This window comes from Apostichopus japonicus, chromosome 3 (assembly GCF_037975245.1).
Source record: "Apostichopus japonicus isolate 1M-3 chromosome 3, ASM3797524v1, whole genome shotgun sequence".
NCBI lineage: Eukaryota > Metazoa > Echinodermata > Holothuroidea > Aspidochirotida > Stichopodidae > Apostichopus > Apostichopus japonicus.
This window is the reverse complement of record NC_092563.1, coordinates 30873993-30882673: the sequence shown is the minus strand read 5'-3', so window position 1 is coordinate 30882673 and position 8681 is coordinate 30873993. Positions and strand designations below refer to the sequence as shown.

Here is an 8681-nt window from a genome sequence, read left to right as displayed (position 1 = left end):
TATACGGAAAGCCGTACGGACCTATATTATATATATATATATATATATATATATATATATATATATAAATATATATATATATATATATATATATATATATATATATATGTATATATCGATTATAATAGCAAAATATATGACTTACTATGATATATATGTTATGCATAATGAAAATAGGTTATGCATAACCTATATATATGAGGTGTACGAGTAAGTTATATATATATTGTGGCATAACTAATATATATGAGGAGTTATAATCAATATATTTGGTATATAATTTTGTCACACATGGCGCCTCATAGAGTGCGACCAGAAGGGAAATTTCTGTGGTAAAAATTTGGGTAAATTGGTTGTTCAAATTTGAAAAATAAAAAAGGGAAGGAAATTGACCCAGTGGGCAAAAGGATGCAGGCAGGACAAGAAACTACTTATTTATACCTCGCCTTAGTATTACAAATTTTTATTTTTATTGGGGCTCACAATATTCATAAATTTATGATTTAAGTGTAAATCCTACGTCTGCAAAATTTTCACAAAATTGTACAGTAAGCGTATCTGTAGGCCCGAGACTATGTGATAAGAAAGACAAGATTTTGACATGTAAAAATATGTCTCCTCATTCTATCATTTTCTTTTTCAGGTATAAATGAATTGAGTGATAAAACTTAAAGGGGCCTATGCTAAGGCTAGGTGTATGCATTTATCCAAAATATTAAAACCATAATGAACTTTCGATGACCTTTTGGTTTGGTTAACCAAGTTGTGTGGCATAATAAAAAAATTGTTTGGTAATTTTGCATTGATATATTTTATATATTTCATCACTTTGCTGGCTCACAGCCAAATATCTGACCCGTGGTAATCATGTCTCGTTGTCAGGAAATGAAAAAAACCATTCCCGTTTAGAAGGGTGTTATGGAAGGTAATGTAGTTCTTTGAAAAAACATTTTGGCCCAAACTGTGTCATTTGGGTATCAAAAACGGTTGTAACTTTCTTCACAATAACCACATACAACCATGTAGATTAAGACTCTATCTGCTTACACTGAAAAACATAAAACACACTACTTGACGAAGGTGCAACATTTTTTTTAAATGAATTCTCCCCTCCCTTATTGCTTTTTGGCACTGTTTTGATTTTGAAACTTTATGCTATTTTCTTTAAATGCTAGTTTTTTGTTGTTGTTATTTCAGAGAATGAGATAGACAACGCTGCATTGTCCTTGTTGGATGAAGGTACTATAAAGGAGCTCATACCAAAGATTTGCACCATGATGACAGTTTTGAAGGGTTGGTGACAGAAGGTACTTTAAAGAAACTAAATGGGATATACATTTTCAAGTGTCTCAGGGTTGTAGATGGCAACATTAGGACTTTTTTCTTTCACTTAAAACATGCCCATGGCATTAATGCTCAACATAGGTCAAATATTATTTGTAGTCAGGAAAACTGTGAATTAAAATTTGGAAAATGCTATGGTTACAAAAGGCATCTGCTCACAAAACATAGTTTGCCATCGGAACTAACAGTAAATGAAAACAATGTTCAAAATGAACTTGAATTATTGGAAGAAACTGAGAGTGGCGGTGATGCATATTCATGCGGTGACATAGAAGATAGAGATCTTGAAATTGACCAAAGTAATGACCCTGCTGCAATTTTCATTGAGAGATTGAAAGCCTCAAATATACCATCATCACTTGTGCAGACCATTATTTGTGACACAAAAGTATTGATAGGGTCATTCCGTGTCAAATCACGGATGGCTGTTGCTGCACCCTTTCCAAAAATTCCCAAATTTATTGTATGATTGGACCACCATAAAATAAGCATATTCTGAAAATTTCAGTTGCATTGCTTTACAATTGGAATTTGATTGAAAAAAAAAACAATTGAAAAATGAGTGCCAGAAGACTATGTTAAAACAACACTAACACACTGCACATGTACACCCAGTACAGTTTTGTACTGTACATACATCTATGTACTGGTTGAAATTAATTCTATAGTAAAGTCTAATTCAACCAATTACAGTGTGTATATTAGTGTTAGTTTAAACATAGACATTTTTTACTTTGACGCGTTTTGAGTTATTGGCCGTCAAAAACGACCTCTTTTGTACATCGGAGCAACTTAACAACTTCATAAATTAATATTGAGAACAGCTAGAACCCTGAAATTTCTTAATGTGTAAGAACTTTATACTTATTAATAAAGTGTAAACCCTGACACCTCTAACATGGTTACTTTGGTAAGAAATTGGCATCAAAACCCCTAACTCATGCTGAATCGCAGCATGAAATAGCAACTTTAGAGTTGCACAACTTGCAAACATATTCTAGGAAAGCATTGTAATCATTATTTTGTAATGTTTGTACTAGACATAATAACCTCTGAAAGAATCAAGTACCCTGAAGCAATGGTTTAGGAGCAATTCATCACTCAAAATAGCACATTTTTTAGTGAAAAGTACAAAAATTTAATATTTTGACACTTTTAAGTTTGACCTAACTCCACAAGACAATATATTTGTAGCCTATTTTTTATTTTCCTGTTCTATGGGTTAGACTCTATAGGCATCTGTAATAGAAAGGTAGTAGAATGTGTAATTGCTGAGAAATGAGACCCCAAAAGTCAAGAAAATGCCAAATTGCCATGGTGGCGACAAATTGCGGAATTTCAAAGAATTTTAAATCGGCCAATTGTAAAGCAATGCAACTGAAATTTTCAGAATATGCTTATTTTATGCAATATTATTTTTTACAATAAATTTGGGAATTTTTCAAAAATGTCGAACTACAACATACCCCAAAATCTGGTGATTTGATATGGAATGACCCGATAGGCAATTTTGTTGATGATGTGGAGAAACATATATCAGACATTTTATAGTGATGAATGTTCTTACCTAAATAAGAGAGAAAATAACCCATTTTATGTGCCAAGGAATTACAAAATTCTATGTTTTATATTTAAATTTGGCCTCATTCCCATTACAGGTACTGTGCTCCAATTTATGTACATGCAATGCTCTTTTGAGAAATGTTACATGTTCTTACGTAAAACACACCAACTGGAACAGGGAAAAGGCGATAAGTAACAGGGAAACTTATTTTAGCACTCCAAAACTGGATGAAAAGCTGTGGATGGCATTATTAAACCTTTGTTGAGAAAAATGACCCATAAAACTTAAGTACCTACCTACAAACACTGGTAATGTGATTTGCTCTAATTCACAGATCAAAAGAAGAACCTTGCATTCTTCATGCTACCAATAATACTACAAGGTGTGGAGGGTTAAAGGGGCCATAGCTCGGCACAGCAATCCATGAAAAGCTTCATCACTGTTCAGCCGGTAAGTAGTTTATTCAAAAAGGTAAAATTTGTTGGAATCATGCATGAATTAATGGATTTTGTGATCTTTATTTGGAATTGCTTCATGATCTGATTCCCATTGCAAATTAGGTATATATAATTTGACAGAGATCATGTAGTCAACTAGTAATAAACTTTATGTTATTTGTGTTTCACTTTCATGACCAACTTTTAAGAAACTTCTTTCACTTTCATGACCAACTTTTAAGAAACTTCTCCAGTTAGATGGTCTAAAAACTGTACACATCATCCTTTTTTGAGAGGGAATAAACAGACAACAATTAAATCATAGTTTCTCAACCCTGGGGTCATTGAGAACTATTTTCCTGGGTGTGGGGGGGGGTCTGTGAGGGCAGATTGGTTAGCCAGGGTTGCCAGCCATCCTGGAAAATGGGAGCAGAACCTTGAAAATTAGTTTCCCTTTTTCCAGTCAGGGAAAGTTAGGGAATTTGAGAAAAATGCTTCAAAAATCAGGGAAAAGCTAGGGAATTTGATTGGCCCAAGAGAGCAGTCAGTCTCATATATTGGCTGTCCAAACAGTGCGAAGACATATCACACTACTGTAGAAATAGGTTGAACTAATCATCAGGGAATATTGAAAATTCATCAGGGAACTTTGTTGTCTGAAATGCTGGGAAACCTTCCCCTCCCACCCCCACCAAAAATTTATCATGTCCCACGCTCACCTACTGTATATAAGCTACATAATGGGGGAAAAACCGAGTGGTCAGAGCCAGCCAGGAGGCGGGGGCTCAATTTCCAATCCCAGCCGTGTCATACCAAAACTGTTAGGCATGTTGATGTCTCGCTTGACCTTCACTGCAGAGTCTAAGTATTTGGTTGAGGAAAAACTAGTAAGATTACTGTAATGTATGAATGTTCAAAGTTGCTACATGAAATTAATACTAAAATGGCATCATGACCAAAAGTTTATTCTGAATCTGTTTAAAGTTGCAAGGTCACTTATTTTATGAATGTGAATTTACGGCTATTATGAGAGAAAATATCTCATGCTTCATGTGACGGAAATTCCACGTTCACATAATTTGTCTATTCTGGAATCTGGTCAGAGATGATGTTAGCTGTGTGTGCTCAGCAGTTACATTCTTTCTTGTCCTGTCTAACTAAGGCTAATACTACTTAGTAAAAAGGTGTCACGGTCATATTCTGCATTGCATTTTCTTGATTTGAAATGTCCCTGTCACAGATAGGAATAAATTACAGTCACAATCAAAAATAAATGGTATCTTTTCTTTCATACCTGTAGGAGGATGTTTACATAGAAGAATACGCAAAGGACTATCGATATGGACATGACGCCACAGCCCTTGAAGTGCAGAGGCACCCACCTAACACCATCCCAGGCCTATGTTATTCTCGAGAGACATGCTCTGCCACAACCATCCCTACTGACAGAAATAGGTGATTGCTTTAAAGGGTGTGAAGACTCGCGCAAAGAGAAACGTCTAATGCCGGTAATCTGACCTAGTTTCGAATGAGGTGTAACAGAAGTGTTTGGCACCACCATCGATCCCAGAAAATACACACAAAGCTTGCTACCGTCGGTTATTAGACACTAGTATACAGTCAGTACATACAGCTGCGGTCATTACCCACAGCAGTGTATAATCGATACAGCGATGGACATCTCAGGTCCAGCTAAAGATAAAAACGTATCACGTTTTATTACTGTACTGCCTGCATTATGTAGCGACACAAACAAAACGTCACTTGCAAGCAACAGAAAGTTAACTTTTTCAGATGGTTGCACACGGTTTGGGGCGAGTCTTCAATGCATAAGGCTGTGTATATTTTCGATAGTGAATTCCAGCGACATTGCAAGCTGACATGGAAGTTTCTTCAAACCTTCATATACGAATTCTTGGACGCAAACATTTCAAGCAGCATCAGAGATCTTATGGTATTTATTTCTTCCAAGCAATGACTTTTCAGCGTACTGGATAGTTTAATCTGTTTGTTACAGTTTTTCTTCAATCAATAATTTATGACTTACTTCTTGGATCCGAACCTTGCTGCTTTTACTCATTTCATTGGTTCAATAATTAAGTTGGTTTATGTAACTTAAAATTCTTTTACTTCTTTGCATGTTATCATTTTTCATAAACATGCACTGACTGTATGTGTCTTTATGTGAAACTTTACTTAAATATGACTTGAAATGTTTGTATACGTTTGCTTATAAAATTCATCTTATCATTTTTTTCGATAACATGTACACATTGATGTTGTTTGATCCTACTTATGACAGAGTTGAGGGTCATTTTTAAGACAAATGTACAGATCTGACTATTCTTGAGAAGGGAAGCAGGCAATCAAAAATTTACACTTTAACTACTAGGGCTAGATTTCAAACAGTTTTGTGATTGTCATGCTTTTTCATGCTGTATGCAATGTTTAACATTAAAATAAGTTTTATAAAGAGAACTGGTTAGGGATTCATATTTGATATGTGTGAAAATTCCTTGGAACCTGTGAAATATACAATATTTGATATGTTTACTATGTGCATTGGCTTGAAGAACTAGGTAACCCTGCACCATCATTAACCTTTCCTTTTATTTCTGTAAATTTCATATCATTACACTTACAAATTGTGCTCAAATTCCAACAATTGAGACATTAAAGACATATGAGAGGTTTGTATGTGTGATACCATGTGTGTTACATTCAAGTCAGTTTGCATTGTATAGGTAATATGTTTAAAAATGAAGAATATGTGTAGCTGCACAAGACTGCTTATGTTGGAATTTAGCCATTGATATATCATAAATAGTCCTCCTTTTAAACATTGAGCCATATTTGTTTTCCACTACTAGTAATATCTATATAATTATTATGATATAATTATGAGGACTTGCCATTTCCTGTTGAACTTCTTGCTTATGTACTCAAATTTCTTAGCATGTAATGGAGTGTCTAGTGAAAACAATCACCTATAACTGCAAAAAAGGCTCAGCTGTAAACAACACTTGTTACAAATTGGTCAGTGGGCAAGAACCAAACAACGTTGTGTATGTTAAGGTTAATTTTATCCATGAAGAGAATAGATTGTAGTTTAATGATTAACTTGTATGTTAATATTCATGTTCCAAGTCCTAAAGCAAATTTGCAAAGCATACATTGATACATTTTCATGATGAACATATTGACACAATATGATATAAAGTAAGTTAATAGATTACTGTAACCAACAATACCATGTTGCTAAATTCTGTGAAACCATTTTATGTGTTGTTAGTTCTAGTGAAGCTTTTTGAAGCTGTTTTCATCAATAAAATGAGAATTTAATACTATTTTATGTGTTAATATTTTTAAACCCTAGTGTGCATTTCATTTCATTCATTCATCGACCAATATTGGGTAACAAATTGCCCAATTTAACTGTATCAATCAACCAACATTGGGTAAAATCACTCAGATATAATTAGATTCATTAACCAATATTGGGTATCAAATTACCCAACTAATTGTAACAATCAACCAACATTGAGTAAAAACAATCCAATACAATTTCATTCATTAACCAATCTTGGGCAAAAAATTGACCAACTAACTTTATGGATTAACCAATAATGGGTAAAATAATTTACCCAACTACGTGGTAAATGCATTACCCAACTGCTGTTGGGCAAACTTTGCCCATTTTTTGAGCGGTTACATATGTACCCAGTGTTGGTTAAAAGTTGGTCAATATTTTTACCCAACTTTTTAAGAGTGTACAACAGCTATAAAATAGAAAGCTCCTGATTAAAACCCTAAGAGGGCTACCAACCGTGACTGAAATAACCACCGTCGCGTTCTGACTTTACAGGGATGATAAAGGCCAGTCTCTCAACATTAGAAATTCCGTTAGATTTGTAAAGTTTTTATGATCATAAAATAGTTACAATACTACACAGTAAAACAAAATTGTAAACGTTTACTGGAAAATGGAAATTTAATGTTGCTGCAACCAAAAGTTGGGTTTCCTCAGATTAATCCATGAGATGTTAACCGTATATTGCTTAAACGTTCATCCTGGTTTGCGTGTTTCATCATTATTGAATTGCTGCAACCGAAAACGGTGTTTTCTCCTTAAAAACTCAAGTGTTTCGTGAAATATTACCACTTTTAGAGTTACCTCAACGGATTCAGTTTTAGTCTTCCTTATTGAGAATTTAGAGATTATCTTTCAATTATCTTTTCAAAATACTATTTACACAGTACATATATTTGCGTGGAAAATTATGTATGATGGAATTCTCTGCCTTTAAAGATTGATTTACAGAATAATAACAATGAATATTAAAAGCTGTGAGACTGAAAATGATACAAACTTTATTTTAAAGTAAGAAATATTTATTAAAACCCAACAAATAATACCATGCAAAGATAATCAATAAAAATGTTTAAATGTTCAGGTAGTATTGTATATGTATCACTAAAGATAACAAACACATGGAACAAGCACCATATATGTGGTGGAGGGTGGGCTGCTTTGAAACTGACAGTGAAACTGACAAAATTCGTCTCCAATACTTTTCTCCTTATTTTAACTCCAACCACCTTAAGCTTTAACACCCATCTTATATACATGACTGAGTAAAACCGTTCCATTGACATCATTTCATGCCTTGGTAGTGTCAGAATGAAGGGAATGTAAGCATTACACCCCTCACCCATAAAGCAAAAAGAACGAATTCAAACAAGTTAAAAAATAACCAACTACAAATTATAAAGATAAGAAGAGATAAATCAATTTCAATTTTATAATATACAAACATTCATAAATTATTTAAAATAAAAATACAGCATGGAAAATCCCTTCAAATGCGGTCTAGGATGAGGTGACCATACAATCAAAAATTCAAATAAGCTTCTCGATATAATATTGATTCATCTCAGGTCACCTTATCACAACCATATTTCACATCTAACCAACAATTCTTTTCTTGTTTACCCAAGACTACATGTATGCAAACACTATTATTTGAAGCAAGAACAAACAATCAATTACAATTAAAATATTCACAAAGATTATGTGTTAAGCATTATTTAAATTTATAAACAAAATGAAAAAGATCTTCATATCTGGTGGAGGGTGGGAATAACAAAGCCACCGAACACCTTATAAATACCACCTGTCTACTCGCAACTATTTTCTTAGTTTAACCAAGAGTACTCCTCCCCAGAGACAAAATAGTTGGTATACAACAAAGTATCATATGAAGCAAGAACAAACAATCATACAATGTAAATATATACAACTATTATATGTTACCATTATTTGAAATAAATAATCT

At 33.6% G+C, this 8681-nt stretch overlaps 1 long non-coding RNA gene across 1 annotated transcript; it reads left to right on the top strand.

Moving 5' to 3' along the window:
• The first annotated feature begins 310 nt into the window (after window positions 1-310).
• LOC139965844 (uncharacterized) lies at window positions 311-6687 on the top strand. The gene is made up of 3 exons (XR_011792394.1): window positions 311-1307; window positions 3243-3358; window positions 4646-6687. It is a non-coding gene; the product is annotated as an uncharacterized lncRNA (long non-coding RNA).
• Window positions 6688-8681: the final 1994 nt, after the last annotated feature.